Source organism: Frieseomelitta varia, unplaced genomic scaffold (assembly GCF_011392965.1).
Source record: "Frieseomelitta varia isolate USP_RPSP 00005682 unplaced genomic scaffold, Fvar_1.2 scaffold_189, whole genome shotgun sequence".
NCBI classification, from domain to species: Eukaryota; Metazoa; Arthropoda; class Insecta; order Hymenoptera; family Apidae; genus Frieseomelitta; species Frieseomelitta varia.
In genome coordinates, this window is record NW_025109627.1 from 212,589 (window position 1) to 232,494 (window position 19,906).

Below are 19,906 nucleotides of genomic sequence, written 5' to 3' on the forward strand. Positions count from 1 at the left end.
ACGCGATGAAGAATGTCTTCCGTGTCTGCACGGCATGAAGAAGACAAACGTAAACGTCATTAGAGACGTCTCCACATCTCGTACTAATTGCACGTTCGAGCCGAACCGTTGTTAACCGTTAGCATGAATCTACATGCGTAATTCATAAATTCCAGCTGCACGAGTGTCTCTCGCTACCTCGAGCCTTGTTTCAAGTCGACCCCGGTTACTGGAGTTCATCACCTCACTCGTCCTCAAGCTCAAACACGAGCTCGAAACGCATCGCGTGTAACGTCCTGTTCGAAATTAAAGACTTCTCTAATTTTGGCCGAAAGAGGAGAGGAGAGTTCGAGAGATCTTACGCCATTTCGCTCGAATATCACGCGAATATAATTAAGAAACTTTCAGTATCATTGGACATAAGGTGACAATTCTCACTCGACTTTATCTCCAAGCGAAATCTGCAGTAGTTGTAAAACTATGAATCGGATAAAATGACTCTGCAGAAGCTGACAATTACGGAACAATGGTTCGATTTGCGGGAAATATTAGTTATTTTTTTATCCGCTGCAACTGAGAAAAAAAGGTGGACAAAGGTTACATAATTCACGCGGACGAGAACATCGTATAATTAACGTTGGTAATTAGCACTGTCTTTTGTCTCGTTGCGATTTCCGATTAGACCGTGAAGAGTCAACCTTGGTTTTATTTACCGCGATCCAGATCAGAAATGACCGATTATTAAAGGAGTTAAGGATGACAATCGCGTTGCACGAATGTCGGGGCACGCCACGCGATACGACGATTACAAAACTGTAAAAGCGGCGGGGAACATCGGTGGAACGCGATGCGCTCGCTTCCGGTTTCGTGCGAGCAGCACCACTAAACGACATAGCGTTTGCGCTTCCGCCGGCCAACAGAAATTGTCTTGTCGCTCGCGCCGGGGAATACAAAAATATTCGCGAGAGGCGAAATGGCCACGCGAAAAACATCAAAGCGTCCTTTTCGCCGACCGCCAGTTTGCAACGGTGAACGCGTTTTAATTGCACGCGACTTTGACGGCCGAAAAACGATAGTTCCTTTTGTGTAATAATTTATATCGTTCTAACGCGGTTGGCAAAAGCAATGTTCCAGTCTGTTTATAAAGATATAAATTTAATTTTTTACGTTTCCGAAATTGAAATGATTCGCGAGCACATATTTCTATTTAGACTCGACAGATTGTAATTCACCTCTGTTCGTTAGATTTCATTTGACACACTGTTATTTATTAACCTTGTCTAAGCTTGTCAATAAATGTTTGTTTCTCTTTTGTGTAATAATATATAATAATAATTAATATATATAATATATATATAATAAATAATAATAATATAATATATAATAATAACGATTGATTAAAACAACATTTTAGTTTGGTTATGAAGATGAATGTAATTGTTCCCGTTTCTGCAATTGAAATAATTCGCGGGCACATATTTCTATTTAGACTCGACAGATTGTAATTCACCTCTGTTCGTTAGATCATTTAACACACGGTTATTTATTAACCTAAACTTATCAATAAATGTTTGTTTCTAGTTTCTTTCTTGTGTAATAATATATAATAATAATTAATATATATAATATATACAATAATAAATAATAATAATATAATATATAATAATAACGATTGATTAAAACAACATTTTAGTTTGGTTATAAAGATGAATGTAATTGTTCCCGTTTCTGAAATTGAAATAATTCGCGGGCACATATTTCTATTTAGACTCGACAGATTGTAATTCACCTCTGTTCGTTAGATCATTTAACACACGGTTATTTATTAACCTTGTCTAAGCTTGTCAATAAATGTTTGTTTCTCTTTTGTGTAATAATATATAATAATAATTAATATATATAATATATATAATAATAATATAATATATAATAATAACGATTGATTAAAACAACATTTTAGTTTGGTTATAAAGATGAATGTAATTGTTCCCGTTTCTGAAATTGAAATAATTCGCGGGCACATATTTCTATTTAGACTCGACAGATCGTAATTCACCTCTGTTCGTTAGATCATTTCATACGCTGTCATTTATTAACCCAAGTTTGTCAATAATTATTGTAAATTGTATTTGTTTCTAGCTCTTTTGGATAATAATTTATATTGTGCTAACGGTTGATTAAAACAATATTCTAGTTTGATTATGAAGATAAATGCAATTGTTTCCATCTGAAATTGAAATAGTTCATAAACACACATATTTCTAATTAGACTCGACAAACTGTGATTTAGATTATTTAGCTCACTGGCATTTAATAATCCAAGTTTGCCAATAATTATTATAAATAGTCGCTCCTTTTGTACAATAATTTATATCATTCTGACTAAAACAATATGCTAGTTTGATTATGAACATAAGTGTAATTATTTCCATCTGAAATTGAAATAACTCACAAGCGTATGTCATCGTTTAGAATCGACAAATTGTAATTTACTTCTACTCGTTAGATTATTTAGCACACTCTGCTATCTTAACTTATCCAAGCTTGTCAATAATTATTATAAATATTTGTTCATCTAATGTAATTAGTTGTTGCTAGTAACTTTATTCAGTGAAACTAAAATTTGTTTGATTTTTTTTTAACTTTTCGAAAATTTTTCAAGTACGCGGAAAGTATTAAAAAATGAGAACAAGTGTAAGTACAAAACCTGTTTGTCAGACGAATTAATCGCGCTTATCCTGCAAACATTAACAGAAGCGCGGGAAATATTAGCGCTCGTTTCTCGCGAAATTTCTAGCAGAGCAAGTTCGAATTAGCCCGTTCAACTCTGAATTATACACGCGTGGTCGCACGAGGAGAAACATTTGCACAGATCTCGCGTTAATCAGCGATAATGCGTGTGCGAGGTGCAATCAATTCGGTGCCCAATAAAACTGTTTTAATCGCTTGACAAGCGCAATACTCGCCGATCGGGCTGTAACAACGAGCGGTGGGTGGAGAATTGCTGCGTTCGTCGGGACAAAAATTATTGCCACCAACTAGGTTAAATGATATTCACCGTATTATTAAAATAAACCTCCCGTCGAGGTTCTATAGGCTATCGAATCATATTTAAATCGGCCCTCGACGATTTATCGAGAAATTTGCCTCTTTGCCCGCTAATGCACGCCTGAAATTCTGTTTCACTCCGTTCTCGCTGTAAAATCAGATTCGCGCGAATAATACGTATAAACAGGCGGTTAATCGTTTTCTTCACGTTCGAAACACGTACGAACGAGGAATTCTACACTCGAGATGTGAGAGTTCAGTGTCTCAAGGAGACATATTTACAGAGGGTGCAACTGGGTCAAGCGATCTCTGGTTATTATTGTGCAACGTGCTCTCTTGTCCGTTCTTTCGGATCTGCCGCGCGGAATTACACGGTCGTGGGCGTATCTCGCGTTTTATTAGCACGATTAAAAATTGAAATAACTGGAGGTAGAAATGCTTAGAATTTAGTGGCCGGGCTGGAGCTTGTTTGTTCCATTTGAAAAGGGGGCGGGGGGGAGGGGAGAGGCACTCGAGAGAGAGAGAGAAATATAGTCCAGGGGAGATACTTTCCTTTGAAATATCCAATCTTCGTTCTCAAACACGCTTGCTTTAATTAGCAGACGGAGCAAGATGCTTTTCAACAAGCGGGAACGGTCCATTTGCTACGCTTTCATAATTTTGAATTTAGAAATTTCATCCTTTCTTTAATCCCGCTTTTCCCTTTTAACGAGACTTAAATCTAGATAACAAGTTTCTCAGAGTCTTCTTGATTATAACGAATGAATTATAACGAATGTATGCTTTTGGTTTATAACGTGTTTTTATAACGTGTAACATCTACAGTAATATCTTCGTAATAAGAATGAAAGGATTTCAGAGGAAATTTCCAAGGACACTGACATTGAAATAACTCAAACTAAATACTTTTTACCAACTTCTTACGAAAGTTTATAAACACAGTGGGGGAAATTGTTTTTCAGAAGATTGAAAGTATGCATCATCAGTTTCTATATACTTGGAAATACATGTTAAATTCCATGCTAAACATTGCACTTGAACAAGATGTTCATTACGTTCGTTGCTTTGCGTACAAGGTTACAAACGATACGAAAATAATTTCCGAGGGCAAAGAGTTAATAAAAGTTTCGAGATGAGAAATATTCCATCGATAATAGGCAAATGACGACAAACTCTGTAACCTCCGAACCAAGAATCAGAGACGCGATATCGTTCGAACAAACAAAAACAACACTGCCCGTAATACTTCTAAGAATTTACCTAATCCGCGAAATTAAACACATAAGTCATCGAAGCTTCGGTATCGACAAACAAACAAAAAAAAAAAAAAAAAAAAAAAAAAAAAAAAAAGAAACAGAAAAAAAACCGTCTGAGACGAAACGATGTTTCGTCGATAACACAGAAATTGCGACAATGAAACTTTGGCCCGATTTATCGAGTCACTCTCGATTCTCGACGAATCTTTACGAATGGCCGCGCGTAACACGCTCCGAGCGTCGCCTGATAAGAAACCGTAGGCGCTGATAAAGTGATCCGTTGCTCGTTCGGGAGCCTCGTGGCCGAAAAGGAGAGCCTCCTCTCACGGGAGGCGTCGCTAAAATAATTCAGGACTCCCGAGGCGAGATCAGCCTCGTCGGCCTCGCCCCCGCGCGAGCATTCCACGAGAGGATCTACGAAAATACGATTCCCGGCAAATGTCTACTTCGTTACCGGCTCGCTATAAATAGAGGCAAACGGCCTTGGTCAACCTTCCACGAGAGTTCGTCGACACTGGTGGTAACCTCTCCTCTAGCCGCCGACCAAAGAAGCGAAATTTCTGTCGTCCAGCGATTCCAAACTTTCAACCCTTTCGAGCTGCTTTTTTGCTTTTCGTTGGAACGTCACGCTGAATTATTTTTTCAGCTGTAAAAAAAAAAAACAAAAGCAAAAGCAAGTGTAACGAAACAAGAGCTTCTTGGTTGCTCTCTTTACATCGTGTCTTATCGTAAATATTTTATCATGTAGGTATTTAAACAAAAGATTTTAAAGTTTGATAACGATCTTTAATTTTTTCCTCGTCATCAAGTGATTCAGTGTTCATGTTTAATCGCTTGCGCTGGCAACTGACTGCGGACCGTAACGAGTGACCAAACCGTTGTACAATAATTCGTCGCTTTCTTTTTCTTCCGAACTCGTCGGTACGACATCGCTGGATAGAAATTATTGAGAAGTGATAAATTTATTATTTGTTTTCCCTATTTTGCTTCTACTAAAATGTACTTAAAACTGAGGAAATATTACAATTTTGGGACAAAAAAATTCTCGACGTGCGTGGCACGTTACTCCAGCGCAAGAGGCTAATAGCAAGTGCGAGCTTTCTTTTATTATGTGATGAGTATACTCGTCGTTAAACGAAAAAAGAAAAAAAGAAGAAAAAAATTATATTCGACATAAATATCGGAAGAATCAAGACCATACTTGGATTACGCGATTTTTATTCTTTTGTTCTTTTCTAAATCTCCCCCCATTGTTTCGTATTGGGAACAAGTGTTTCACGTTATAGTGAAACGAATTATGGCAATTTGGTTCTATTCCATCTAATGTAACAATACGATGAATCTCGTTTTTACACATTTTATCACGAAACGCATATAAAAGTTGTGCAACGTTTGAACGACGCAACGTAAATTAATTTTCTTCCTCGCCGATAGAAATGATTACGCCGTGATTGGAGAAACAGTTACTCAAATTGTCGGCTGAAGATGATCAAATTGAAATCGTGTATCAATCGGCAAGTGAAACAGCGAGAGGAATTGCGCAAGCCGCGTGAAATCAAGCATTAAAGATCATTCGAGTTTTTGTAGATGAAGTTGAACTGTGTCAATCCCAGCTTATTTGCGCATCTGTTCGAGCCGAGGCTGCGATTTGGTGTGATTTCATAGATTCGGTAATAGTGGTTTAACCCGTTCGCAGGTTAGGCGAGATACAGTATAACGACGCGAGGTAATTTTGTGCCTGATTTTACAACACTAGGGGAATATCCTGTGGTTACTTCGCTACTGACACTAACACTCGCGTTATAGATGAAACGACGTAATAACGTTACATCTAACATGTTGCAACAGAAACGAAAATTCAGAAATTGAATGGAACTTTGTCGAGAGTTTGTCTCGTTGGAGGTTAGCAGCCAGCCTTGCATTAAAACGAACAGACGATCGAAATTGATCGTTAATTATCAATTGATGTTAATTGATGTTGATTACCTGGGTTATCGGCGATCGCCGATTTTACATCCGGGGTTTCTTATACCGTGGACGTGAAATCGCCATATACGAAATATCTGGTAGATAATAAATCGATTGGCGAGGCATTGAATAAATTGGCGAGATAAGCCAAGGTTCGTTATACTCTTCCATTCCTCGTCGATCGATACGTCGATACGCGTCCAGGAATCCGGAGATCGAAAGATACAAGAGCCGGCCAAGATATCGAGAGCTCCGTTTCCCAGCATACTTCCCCGAACGCTAAATACGCGACACTAAAACTGGTCGCGAACTGGAGACTACCTGGCCGAGGGAATTCCAACGCGAGAAGAACCCTTGATGGCAGAAGAGCCATCGATGGCTGATCGTTCCCGTCATTTGGTCGCCTTATGACTTGGAAACTAAAACGTGAAGACAGAGTCGAAGACCAAAGCTCGAAGATGTTCAAACAATTTCCTATTTGGAACAGATTCGTTTGTGTTCTATAAAACATTTCCAGAGATCGTAACGATCTTATGATGGTTGGTTAAATTCGAATTTGAATTCAACCGTGTTGTCAAAATGAGTCTCGCTGAATAATAAAGCTCTCGTGACTGTTTAAATACCTCTCTGTTATCTCTACTTGCATTAAACATGTCAATTAATAAAATATACAACACGTGTAATAAAAAGTCCCTATATGTTTGAATATCTTCGTGAGCAACTATACATACGGGTAGTAATTTTCACGAGCGATATTCGTTACAATATTACACGAGAAAACATGTTTGTGTTTTATAAAATATTTTTAGATCATTGCGACGATGGATGTGGAAACATATTTATTAGAGAGATGTGTTTAATAAAAGCAATGAAATATAATTGGAAATCTCACTGAATGAAATATGTTTTCTCCATGAAAATGTATAATCGTATTAAACACTCTTGTTTCAAACTTGACCACTATGATATCACGACAATCGGTATTCTCCTTACGATATTAATAAAATATCAAAATAGCCGACAAAAAGTTCCTACGTGCTCGAATATTTTCGCGAGCAATGTTCGTTTTATTTTAAACAATATTTAGCGAGTGAACGCAATGAATTTGCATAAACATTCGCTGGGGAACTTTATCCGCCAGGAAACTGAAACGACAGGGGGCCGAAAAAAAAAAAAATTTACCGTATACGTGTATTCGTTTAATCCGGGAAACCGCGATGCGTTACAGCAAAGCCAGCGGCCGCAACGAACGGAGAGGGGGAGAAAAAAAAAAGTCACGAAGACGAGGTTGTCCGCGTTACCTCGAGCCTGTAATCAATTTCCCTGGTGAATTACGCGACACGTGGAAACTGTGCCGTGGTAGAAGGAGAGACACGGACGTCGAAAAAAAAAAAAAAAAAAAAAAAAACGATTGTCGATCGAGCCGTGCATCGAGATCTGTCGCGCACATCTCGATTTCCAGCGACGCACAGTGACGCGAGAAACACGACTAATAATCGCGCGCGAGTCGAACTCATTAACGACCGAGCATCGAACAGAGGGAACGCGCGAGATTTGAAAAAAAGAAGAAAAGGAAAAGCGTAATCGTTTTGTAATAATCACCTGTCTCCGGAGACGCGAGCGAGCGAGTCAGAATCGGATGCAAGCTGGGATATTCTTCTCCAAACGACGTCGAAAACACTTCCTTTCTTCTTCTTTTTCTTCTTCTTCTTCCTTATAGCGATTCGAAAAGTTTCTCACGGTCTTTCCGTTTCGTCGTTCTCGTCCGACTCTGTCGTTTTCGCCTCGACGAAACAACGAATCGTTCCGCGTATCGGATCGCCGTTGTCACTTCGCGGAACACACGCGGGTTATCGAACGACCTGACCGACGTCTGCACCCTGTATCACACATATAACGCACTCTCTTTCTCTCTCTATCTATCTTTTTTTTTTTTCTCTCTTCCTCTATCTATCTATCGAGCAAACAGCACTACTCCGATAATCGTATATCAGGCGCGCGCGTGTGCTTTTCACGGCGATCTCTCAATCGCCCATGGTCGCGCGTATTATTTTGCTCTGAAAATCTCCTCTTCCCTCCCACGAGGACGTTTCGTCGCTGGCAAGAGACGAAAGGTTTTTGTCGCCTTTGGACGAATAACCTGTTTAACCAGAGACACCGCTGTGATTTTTGGCGACTCGTTGGTCCCACGAGTAAAGTACACTCCTCTTTCTATCTCTCTTCGTCGAAAGCTCCCTTATCTCGTTGGCAGTGATACGATCTCGTGGCCGCGAAACCTCGAGCACGCGGACATGTGCGTACTCCGGACCTGAGTCACGAACCACTCGGACGCAAAGTGAACGACACACTCCCGCGCGACGTAGCAACACGACGATCACACAACGTAATACAAAAACGAATAAGCTGAGAATATTTCGGTGGTTGAGTTATTAGCGACTACACGCGAGGAAAAAAACCGGCGTAGTCGTCAGACTTTCGATCTCTGTGGCTGTATATATTCTCCGTTAGTGTTTAACGTCGACCATCAGGTCTGCATCTATGCATTCGAGGAACACAATGGGGCACGCGATACGATCGATAACCGTGTCGTAGATCGCGTATCGTATCGAGATTCAGCGGTAACAGCCGTCAGGGACGGACGCGGTGCCAGCCAGCCTTGCGGTGCCACGAAGCTAGAGATTGTCAGTGTCGTGCTAATCGCCAGTCTACTTCTCCTCCGGCGTATCGCGAGTATCTCTCCTCGCCGGAAGAGAGAAAGAGAGAGAGAGAGAGAGAGAGAGAGAAAGAGGATGAATCCTCTCGAGGAACTTCCGTTTCCGATTCTACCTCGTGCGTGCGCCTTCTTGAACACACGAGCTGTTGCACGTTCGTAGCCTTCGAAGGTCGGATCCCTCGGAGAATCCGCGAGGAACGCGGCGCTTTTTCCCGCGAATCTTCAAGAATCTCACGTTTTTCACTTCTCTCGGAAAGATTCGCGTCACATTCGTGTGTCGCCTGGTCTCTCTCTCGTTCACGTTTTCACCGTGTTTTCTCACGCAGCTTCACCTCTCTCGACGCGTCTCTCGACGACCTCTCGGCAACGATGACGATGAGACGACGCTGCTGAGACGACACACTCGCGCGCGATCGCGTCCGCCGGAGCACTGACACGATTCACGGATTCCACGAGTGACTGCGGCCGCACACACGAGTCGACTCGAGTCGAACGACTTGGCCGGCGCTCGGCGCGGCGACTCGTGGAGCCGAGCGGAGCCGAGCGGAGCCGAGCGGAGCCGAGCGGAGCCGAGCCCCGACGAACCGTTTCTTCGCGCTGACGGTGGCCGCGAGCCGCGCGCACTGCCGCTCCGACCGCTCGCCGTGTCGCAACGCGTTCCTTCACCAACAAGCAACCCCTTTGCACCCTCAGACACGAGCCTCTCGGTTCGCATCGTCGTGACAAGCCAGTAAGACAGTTGATTCTGCAGACTTTTTTGCAACACGGAGCAGACCGTAACGCGACTGAAAGTGTCTGTTTTCTCGGTTTGGTGACTTTGGCTAGATAGTATTTGCAAAAGTGATTTCGTGGCTGAGGGCAGAGACAGAGACAGAGCAAAGGGTGGTCGACGAGCTTTGGTACTTCTTTGGGCGGGATTCTGACAATGAGGCCGAAGAAAGAAGACGGTTGAAATTTTTCTCTTTCGCGAGAAGTGGAGTATCGTGGAAACGTGAACGACCAAAGGTTCTCTTTATTTTACCACGAGATCTTTGACAGAGGAGAGATTTTTACGAAATGAGGGCATAGGAGGTGGATTATGATAATGTTAACGGAACACAAGTGAGATACGGATACGAAATCGGATTGAAGAAGTGTTGGACCTAGGAATTTCGAAATCAGACGAACGTAGTTTGAAAATTCATATTGTCAAATTTTATGTATGAATTGTCGTAATTTTTCACTCACGCTCGAGTCAAATGCAACGTTGTAGCGTCAAAGTACGTATTGACTCGGATATCGGATTCGTTGCCAACAGATATTTATTGAAATTCCAATTTCACCTGTTAGTTAGTGTTCCTTCCACTCGACAGATTACAAAATCGTGAATCATCAACCTCGATGTCACGTCAAATCATGATCGAATTTTGCCTGTCGATTCGCAACTGAAAGAATTTCGAAAGCTTTTCAGAACGTCACTTAAGAAAGCCTATAAAATCTCTTTCCACGTAATTTTTTTGTAAGCGCGAGGAATTTCATTTTTACGCGTCGTCGTTCCATCACAGAGCATGTACACGAAGACCACATACCATGTTACATTATATCATGTTATATTACATACATCTTGTGGTAAATCTTCATACCTAATGTGGAAAATTGGGAAATTTTTCAAGTTCCACGTCAAGATAGACTCCTGATTAAAATAACTAAAAACTGTAAAAAGTTTAGTGAGACTTTCCAATCTTCCAAGCTGGTCGAAATTTCTAATTTTCTCCGAATGTAATCCCGCAGATTGCAACGTAAATTGTATTTTTAACGATTTCGATCATTTTTATGAGATACACGAATAAAATCTTGTGTCTTTGTATACTACAAACTTTGCACTCCAATTTCTTCGATATGATCTTCATGCTTTAGTCATGTAGATAGTATCTAATGTTAAAAAAAAAAAAAAAATACAAAGACACAGTCCACTTCTTTCACGTTTCGCCTTCTTCGATTAAACGTCCGATGGAGGAACAGATCGAACATCGTTGATGGCACGACGAGTGAGATTCCTAATGCTGTGTTCAAGTGTGCAAGAACTCGACGAAGATCGGTCATCGAACTTCGACACGGTTCTGCCAGGGTCTTGGGGGCTCAATTTACGTTCAGTCGCGAGAGCAGCCGACGCTCCAACTTCGAATTTACATTCAAGTAAATTGGAATGCGGTATCCGGCGCGGAATGCACGGAGCATGCCGATAGTGAGACGACGGTGTTTTCGCGATGAGAACCGTCCCCCGAATGGCTATCGAACACCCTGGCAACATTATTGATATGCTAACTGGCATCGGAACTGTCACATAATTTGTCTCTGTTGGTCGGTGTCTGGCGGTTACCAGTCGAGTTGTTCACCGTCGAGCAAAAGTATTATAACAGTATACATTCGGTTTCCCTCGTGTTCGAGGTCTACGCCGACTTCAGGAACTTTGCGTGAATTGAATGACCCGAAGGTTTAAAGTAAGGCTATCAAACTGGTCAAGAAATTGACCAATTTCTAATTTTCTACGGATATTTTACGTATTTTCAGATATTCGAGTGATTTTTAATAAAATTTATTAACAGAAGACTGCGCTCTTTGTATTATCAATTTCTTTTCTTGTACTTTGCACTTTAATTTCTTTGCTACGAATATTATACCATAGTCGTCGATAGCTCTAGGTGTTAATATTATAAGGAAATTGAAAATATAGTAAAATATGTATTCCCAAGAAATATGTGGTCAGTTCAGCATTCCGAGAGTCTTTCGATTTTCCAGAAATATTCTGGAAATATTTTAGAAATATTGTAAATATTAATATCTTATTCTAGAAATATTCGATTTTATTAATATTTCATTCTAGGAATATTCGATTTTATTAATATTTTATTCTAGAAATATTTCAGATATATTTAGCTAATAAAATGAACACCTCGAAGTTCTTTCGAATTTTCGTCCAACGTTTCAAGGACGAAATCGAAATATATCATTTGGCAAAAAAAAAGTAAAATATTAAAGACATCGAGCTGTCTTTCGACTCGGTTAAAAAAGTGAATAAATCATTAAGCAAATAAGATTGAAATATCACAGGAGACGAAAGTTTTCGTCTCTGGCAGCGTATAATGACATAATACGATGATGAAGGTGGTTAATAAAGCGGTGAGAAACGTTTCATGAAGTGGGTTAATTGTCCGAGTATAAATTACGAGGAGCCGATCGATCATCGAATTCGATTACACAATTAGCCGGACAAACTCGGGCTCCGTTCGCCACTTCAAAACTTCCGACCCTCCAACTTCTTCCAGCGAGCTAAAGTGCACGCTCCATTTTAAGTTACGAAACTGTTTTCGAATACGGCTCGCCATTGATTATTGATTCCCAGCTTGCGCCGCGTACCGAGAATATTAAACCCGAGAATTCCGAGGCAGTTATTTATTAAACAGAGAATCTCTGTTCCAATGTGTCTCGGGCTTAAATATCGAACCAAACAGACGTTTCGAACGAGGAAACAGATCCAGGATCTGATTAAAATACAAATTTTCTTATTTTCTTAATAAAATACGAATATTTTCTTAACAAAATACTACAAAATATAATAATATAATAATATAATCTTAATAAAATTCCGCTTAATTTTTCTAATTTAGATCCAAGATCTGACAAGGTGCGAAAGATCGGTTCTCAAACCCTTCGTCGTTTCATTCGCAAATTCGCTTCTCACTTCGTAATCGGTCGCTCTCGACTTTGAACGAACTTCAACAATTGATTCCAAAATTATTAAAAATTCAAGCGGCAAAACTATTCTCACCTGAAGGGAAACAAGTGACGAAAAATTCGCCGAACGCAGGTAACATCTCGAGTCGTATCATCGTGGAAAAGATTTTCCTCTCTGCTTGGGAAAATTCACGCAAGAGGCTGGCCTGATTTCGCCGCGTTGGATATCAATTGCGAGTAGGATCCATGGTAACAAACGCTGATAAAAGGCTCGGGCGTTGTGCGGCGGGTAAAATGGTGCAGGAAAATTCGTGAATTATATCTGGCTGACAAAGAGCGGAGGGGGGCGGAATTCTTGGAAACGGTGAATAGACGACCAGCCGTCGAATTTCATTCATATCGCATAGGACGCTTTTCACGCGCCGCGTCCCTTTGTCAGCCCCTCCCCCTCCTCTCCTCATGGGGTTGATCTTGATTTTGCATTAACGCGAATCGAAGTGATGCGGCACCGATGCTCACGACGGCGAAACTTGCGATCCACCGGCGGCCCTACCCTATTGAAAATCCTGCCGCGTCGCTGCAATGCGGTTTTCCTTGATAAATAAGCCGTTGCATCGACTTGTCGTTCATAGACTCCGTTGCCATAGTCGCTGCCGTGAATAGAAGTAAATGGATACACCACGATCCGGTGGTTATTAGCGTCTAAGTATGTCCCAGATCATCTAGCTTGCGGTAAATTCGTCTCTGGAGACTGTTGTTTCACGACGCGAAAAGATTTTTATAACGAAAACGCGTTTCTTTTTTTCTTTTTTTTTTTTTTTCTTTCACAGATTTGTACGTTTCTGGGATATGAAAGTTTAAATTTTATTTAACTGAATTTTGATTGGAACTCGATGTGAAGAATTGCGCGTAAATATTTCCCGCGTCACGACGTTTCAAGCAAATTGATTTTCGAAGACTTTTGGAGAGGATTTCATATAACGGGAATACACTTTTCAATTTTAATTTTACTCGTTTCGATTGGAAACAACGATGAATCGCGTTTAAATGTTTCCTGCGGCGCGAAGGATTTTGAAGGGAATTCGTTTTCGAAGATTTTTACAAACACGAAATGATTTCATAACGGGAACACATTCTTTACAGATTTATATGTTTCTGTGACGTTCAATTTTAATTTTATTCTATCGGAACGATGAAGAATTGCGTTTAAATATTTCCTGGATCACGGAGTTTAGAGAAAATTCGCTTTTTGAGGAAAGTTTCAGGACACGAAATGATTTCATAACGGGGACACATTTTTTGCAGATTTATATGTTTCTGTGACGTTCAATTTTAATTTTATTTTATCGGAACGATGAAGAATTGCGTTTAAATATTTCCTGGATCACGGAGTTTAGAGAAAATTCGCTTTTTGAGGAAAGTTTCAGGACACGAAATGATTTCATAACGGGGACACATTTTTTGCAGATTTATATGTTTCTGTAACGTTCAATTTCAATTTTATTTTATCGAAACGATGAAGAATTGCGTTTAAATATTTCCTGGCGTTTCACGGAGTTTAGAGAAAATTCGCTTTTTGAAGAATGTTTCAGGATTTCGTACAAAAGGATTTCATAACGAGAACACGTGTCTCTTATAGATTTGCTTGCGATTGAAGTGCCGAATGTCACTTTAATTTCATTGGACCAACGAAGAACGACGTTTAAATATTTCCTGCGCCACCAAGTTTAGAGGAAATTCGCTTTTCGAAGACTTTTGGAACACGAAAGGAACGAAGATTCGTATATTTTTGAGATATTGAATTTTAATTTTATTTCACTGGAGCAATGACGAACGGCGTTTAAATATACCCCTGTATCACGGAGCTTAGAGGAAATTCGTTTTCGAAGAATGTTTCGTAACAAGAACACGCGTCTCGTACAGATTTTTATAAATGATTGAAACGTCAAATTTTATTTCGAAACAAATGAAAAATTGCGTTTCAAATGTTCCCTGCGTCGCGGAGAGTTTAGAGAAAATTCGTTTCACGTGATACGTGAAAGGACTTTGCGACCCGAGCACTTTGTGTTCTACGAAATCGTTCCATCAAATCGAAAACGCATCTTCTTCCGGTAAAACCGATACATAAATCATCTCTCTTAGAAGACGAGAATATTACTTGCAATTAAGTAGACGTTCTCTCCTTAATTCGCTTGATTTTCTCCCATCAGTTTCATTAATACTACCGAAGAATCGAATATTTCGCTTCGCCGCGCAAAACGAATCTGCCATTTTGGAATTGGATCGCGTCACGCCCGCGAAAACTAATTTCAGCCGGTTTGCAAAACAGCTGGGTCTAATCCTGAAATGAAAACGTTCCGCTGCGCGATCGTGTCGTGCGGTAGGATCGTAAGTTACCGAGATCGGGCCGGCGGTTTTCACGCTTAAATTAGGAGCGGAACGCGTGCGTGATGGAAATCGTTCTCGCGCCGCGTGTCCTCTTCTCGCGAGAAGGGCACAGACCTCGGCAGCACAGACTTGGCGATGGTGATGGCGCGGTTTTATCGGAATCTACTTACTACAATTAGCCGGACGCGGCTTGCCGAACTTCGATCTAATAACCGGGAACACGCGAGCCTATCTAACCGGCGCGCAGAGATTATATCTTCATTCGGCGGCCCTGTTCGAACGTTGAACGTTCGAGCCTGCGGAATATTCATGAAGAAGAACCCGGGAAAATCGAATCCGCGTGGACAGCGTGTTTCATCGACGATGAAAAATCTTTTCCTCTTTTTTTTTTTCTCTTTTTCTGCTCATCGAGAGTAGAAACTGTAGGAAATTTTTTTTGGGGGGAGGGGAATTCGAAAGTGTATTATTTTAACATTTTAACATGGATAGGGAGATGAAATATTTCGCATTAGTGTATCATAAAAAGAAAGGAGGAATTTGCGAGCAGCGATTAAGAATTTTACGTTTATTAATAGGTAGAAAGCTCAGCGATCAATTGGTGCAATTAATATGACTTCTCGTTAAAAAAGTTGCACCGTAAGAATATCCTTTAATGTTAAAACTTTGCCAATCAATTATATTTAACGTTTTAAATAGTAAAATTGTTTCAATAATATTTCTAATAGCTTCAGGCACTGATATTCTAACAACTGTGGAAAATGATTATAATAATTATTACTGTGAAGAATAATTGTTATAAAAATATAAGAATATCATGAGAGTAATTAATATTCCAACAATTCGTGTTACAGTGATGTATATATAATAATGGATAAACTATAAAAAGGCATAGCACAAATTGATATTTCGTCGTAATTAACTGACATTAACAGACTAGCATAATAAATATTTTATTTGGTAAATTATAACACACGTGGACACGTGCAAGTAAACGCAGATGGATTAATAAACGCCGAGCAAAAAGCGATCACAATTGTTAAATAAAATTAATGCTTCCTCTTAGGGGAGAACAATTCTCTCTCTTCCACTAAAATCCACGAAAATTTTTATAAATTTTAATCCTATCGCAGGATGTATTATTACCGAAGGGAATATCCTTTGAAATAATAGATTATGCCCGTCATTATTATTTCACCTCGAAATGGAAGTTAATTTCCGTGAAAGTATATGGAGCCGGGAGATTACTGTTTGATCTTGTTTGAATTAATTCATACGTATGCCCTTAAACGAACAATTCGCTTTTAATTAATTCCGTTCGAGAGGCGAGTAATATAATTCACCTTTTCAACTTTAACCCACCTGTTTTTTTTTCTTTTTTTCTTTTTTCTTTTTTTATCTAGAAGAGTGAACGCTCGGCAATTTTTCACTTAAAACTCGAAACTCTTTTGAAGAATATCTCCATTTTCACTGAGGGAAGTTACACTCGCAATGATTTTATTTGATATGATAAAGTCGTGTCGCACGTAATGTAGAAGAATATGTATATAATTTGAACAAGAGGAACTCCAGCGATCTTCTGTTTAACTATTTGCCCTCGGGAATATTTTTTTATGTCATTTCACGAGCAATTTATTTTACGAAATAGCAAAGTAATCACTTTAAATAAAACGGAAATAATCATCCTGTTTAAATGGTATTTGGCATGAAATTTTGTTGATCATAGTGTGTGACTTTGTTCAAAGCAATCATCGGGTATAGCACATAGAAGTTGTTTCAATTTTCTGAATCTGAAAAATTTCCCGTTTCACAAACTTTCGTAAGAAGCAGTAAGAAGTTTAGTTCACGTGAATTATACCGAATTATATCGAATAACAATTTGACGAGTGTGTTTGATGATAACAAATGTCAACCGGCTCACGACTGCCTTTATCCTCAAAAATTTCTTTTTTCGAAATATTATTATTCCTTTTATCTGCACGACACCACATGTACGTTCATTATAATTATCAGCAATTATAAAAAAAAGAATTTTGTGATTTTAACTGGATTTAAATATGTCCCTTTATAGGGGATAGCCGAATGCGAGGGGTTAACGTGAAAAGAACACGAGTATGTACTTGTGCCAAATTGTAAAAGAAGAAACAAGATCGCCGCGCATATTTCTGCCGTGACATTTCCGCCGCGAGACGAAAGCTTCTCCAAGGAGCTCGGCGGAGGGAATAGATGCTCCTGTGGGATCGAGATAAATTTCTCTCCTCGTGCCGGGAGAAACATATACAGAAAACTGCATCGAGTGATTTCTGCACAGCGACAAGTTACCGATGTTACGTTGCAAAAGTGAGGAAACGTTTCGAGCGAAAGGAAACCGAATATTAAGTTTTATCGACGGTCCCCGCGATCGTGAGTTCACCGTCTCTTGAGGAAAAATTGAGAGGAATTAAATTGATCCTGTACATTCGTATAAAAAGTTGTACATTTCGTTAGAAATAGGAAACTTAATGTGTTCATTTAACGCAAATAATTAAACTAATCGATTTGTTGTTGGTCAAATATTTTCCCTCGGATCGTCGTCTCCAAGTAACTTTGCAAAAAATGAATTTCAGCAAAATTCACAAATCTAATCCCATCATTTTCAACCAACGTCATAAAACAACTCTCACGCGCACGCCTGAAAATTCCAAACCACTCCTCGCGCTTAATACTCTTCGTTCTCAACCTACTCGATTATTAATTTGCAATTTAATTCGGTCAATTAAATTAATTAATTCGTCGTTGGTCAAATAGATATTTTTCCTCGCATTTCATCAGTTTTTAATGATTTTCTTTTAACTTTTAAAAAGAGTATTCAAACTAAGCGACTCGAATCCCATGATTTTTAACCAACGTCATCAAACAACTCTTGCACATACAGCAAAAATTACAGCTTTCGAAATTACTCCTCGCGAAACTAAAACTTGTCGTTCTCAACCTGCTCGACCACAAAAAAAAAAAAAGAAAGACTCTCGTACACGCTACAGATTAAAAACCAGAAAAACCCATCATCAAAAAAAGGAAAATCACACTCGTCGAAGAAACATTTCCAGCAGTCGTTACACGAGACTTGGTTCAAGTGCACAAATCCTTGGACATTTCCGTCGTCCTCGAAACGTGCTCAATCAGATGGAAAGGAACGAGCACGGGGCACGCTGGTCGCCTTGAATCAGGCTGCGGAAGGGTCCCCCCGGCTCCCGCTCAATTAACCGGTAAGCCATTTCCTGTCCCCCGTAACGGCGCGATTAATCCAGCAAGCGCGTCAGAAAAGAAGCGGCACAAAGAGGCGCGCGGAGTCAAAAGGGTTAACTGGCGTCGTTGCGTCGCTCGCCGAACAAAGACGAGACGCAACACGAGCGCGAGCGGACTGGACAGTGACGAGGAGGAAATGCTTAGAATGGAACGGTGGGCAGACTAACTCACGATTAAAAAACCAAAGGGGGAACGAAAAGCCTTAAAAAGCGACTAATTGCGAGCGATATATATATATATCCAGCTGGCTCTCGTGGTTGCGTTCGCTTCTTCCGTGTCGGTCACTTATCGTAAAGAACCACTTCGTTCTGGCGAATAATAATTCTTACGGAGAACGAAGCCAGAAGGGAGAGACGAAAGCTCGCGAAGGCGAATTAGCCGAGTTGGGATAACTGTTGAAGATTGTTTCGAAACTTTAAGTTTCGAGTTCGTTTGATGTTCGGTTTAAATTTCGCGCGTCAAGCCTCCCGGATGACTCGAATTCTTCTCTGTTTTTTGTTATTTCAAGATAGATACTCCCTGTGGCGAGTTAATTTGATGAATTAACGAAAAATGAAAATTATATATTCGAATTAATGAAATAATTAATATTAACATGTACCAATTAATACATGAACTCCATGAAATCCAGTTGATAAAAAAAAAAATTGATCCATAAATTCTATCATTTATAGAAAAAATAAGCATTTTTATATTCAAATATTTGAATAATAGAAAAATATAAACCTATTAAAATTGTAGATAATAATGCTTTTATACTTTTTATAAAAAAATTATTCAAAAAATATAAATGACTTAATGTAATATTAAATCCTGAAGTAATTAAAGTAAATGTATTATAAAGGAATTTCTATATAATTAAATACTTTAATTATTTTAGGAGGTCATATTATATTAATTTCAATTGATGGAGAAATTAATCTATGAAAAAATGTTCAAAAAAATGAAATAAAAAACAAATAATTCAGAAATAATAAATATAATTATTCTAAATTTTAATATTATTTCAATATAAAATGATATCCTATAAATGTTCTTTCACGAATAATATCTCGAAATCATAAAATTTTAATTATAATTAAATTTATAAATATAATAATTATTAAATATAAATTTAAAATTAATTCATAATACAATTGAAATTAATTAACGTGTTAGCCTTGCCGTTAGCTTCAAGTTTGATTCAGTTTCGACTCTACAGGAAATTCTGCAAATTGCTGTCTTTGCGAGTACAATTGACCTCTTATTGTTAGATCTTTGACGCGAACTGTACAAAAAAGACACGACACAATGGAATTTATACCTGGCGGTGTTTTTTTTTTTTTGCCACTACGCAATCACAAGCTGGAACAAACTCTGAACGAACGAAAATTGAAAGACCCGAAAGAATAAATTGAAGTTTGCTTTACAAAGAAATTTGAGAAATGCGTTAGCTTTGCCGTTAGCTTCAATTTTGATTCAGTTTCGACTCTACAGGAAATTGCTGTCTTTGCGAGTACAATTGACCTCTTATTGTTAGATCTTTGACGCGAACTGTACAAAAAAGACACGACACAAT

General features: G+C 39.2%; 1 protein-coding gene across 1 annotated transcript in view; it reads right to left on the minus strand.

Moving 5' to 3' along the window:
* The window catches only part of LOC122539036, a 189,590-nt gene extending 180,147 nt beyond the window's left edge, over positions 1–9,443 (minus strand). Inside the window, exon 1 of the mRNA XM_043673607.1 lies at positions 7,854–9,443. The gene's annotated coding sequence lies outside the window, so the exon portion shown is untranslated. The remainder of the gene's footprint in view (positions 1–7,853) is intronic.
* Between the last annotated feature and the right edge of the window lie 10,463 nt (positions 9,444–19,906).